Here is a 1,596-nt window from a genome sequence, read left to right on the forward strand (position 1 = left end):
GTCATTCTCCCTTAGATCCCACTACTATGGATCCATGGGAAGACTTTAAGGAGAAGGATGTTCCTCTGTGCTGTCCCTGTCTCACTGCACTAGTATAGGTAAAAGATCCTCTGTGCCCTGCCCTTCTTGAGTTCCTATTGATCTCCTGGGGAATCTTGTGCAAGAGATATTGTCACAGTTTTGCTACCAGCTCTCATCTTGAACAGCCTGAATGCTCTGAATCCAAAATGACCACCCCAGAGCCCAAACCTACAGGATAGAGTTTCTTGCCCACTTATACTTACTGTTATAGGTCAGTGTTGCAGACCTTGAGGAGAAGCTGTAGAGTCAGATGAGAGATGAAGAGAAACACCCGTGGTAGAGGAAAGACATTACATGCACGTGTTAGTTTTCCCATTAGCTCTGTGAATGAATTCATATGAAAGGAGAGTTTCTGGCATAACCAATGATACATCAGTCACAAATGGACTGCTTATTAGCATATAATATAATGTATAGAAATAGTTTCACACTCAAATATTAGATAAGAGTAAAGCATAGTTCTGTTGTTATCATTTCAGACAACACATTTCTTGTCGCTAAAGTGACTGGAGTCAGTTTTTTGAGAGCGAGTTGTAGGTACAGATCCCATGCACCAAGACAGGTTCACCAACTGCTTCACTTGAGAGAGCTGAGCAGTAGAAATATGTTTCTGCATGGGAAACTTCAACGTCTGCTTGCGAATTCGCTGGTGACACAGAAGAACCACTGAGTGGACTGGAGCCTGGACCTGCAAAGGTCTGAACTTCAGATGATACAACTGTTTGAAATTAGTCATTTGTTTTGCTTTAGTTCCAAATGGCAAGTTGTCTGTCTTCATCCTGATAAGCTAGAGGAAGCTAGATTAGTTCCTAAAGAAACATAAATCTTTCTGACTGATGATAAATTAATGTTTCTTGTGAGTAGGATGAAAATAATGCAGTCTGTAGGTAAAAACATACAGGAGAAATGCTGTAAATCTTCAAAACTCTAAACTTCAAGAACAGTGTTATGTACAAGGATTTGATGTGTACATTTTCCCACAGAGCTGGGATATTCCTTAATCCAAAGCTCAATGCAAATTGAAGCTCAACTTTTGCAAGACTGAGCATGTCACATTTTAAACATCATCACTCGGTAAAATGGTCAATGGGAACATAAGAAAAAGAGGCCTCAGCCAAGAAGTTGACAATATTTTCCAAAAGATGGAATGGTTTGCACTGAGGTTCTTGGTAGAGGGGTCACCCAGGAACTCAGTAAGATTCCCTGAATATGATTTGGACCATGTTCTAGATTTGGACTATGTATATGTATATGTATATATATCACAGAATCACAGAATCACAGAATTGTAGGGGTTGGAAGGGACCTCTAGAGATCATCGAGACCAACCCCCCTGCCAAAGCAGGTTCCCTACACCAGGTCGCACAGGTAGGCGTCCAGGCGAGACTTGAATATCTCCAGAGAAGGAGACTCCACAACCTCCCTGGGCAGCCTGTTCCAGTGCTCTGTCACCCTCACCGTGAAGAAGTTCTTACGCACATTCGTGCAAAACTTCCTATGCTGCAGCTTATGTCC

This window comes from Meleagris gallopavo, chromosome 3 (genome assembly GCF_000146605.3).
Source record: "Meleagris gallopavo isolate NT-WF06-2002-E0010 breed Aviagen turkey brand Nicholas breeding stock chromosome 3, Turkey_5.1, whole genome shotgun sequence".
Classification (NCBI taxonomy): Eukaryota; Metazoa; Chordata; class Aves; order Galliformes; family Phasianidae; genus Meleagris; species Meleagris gallopavo.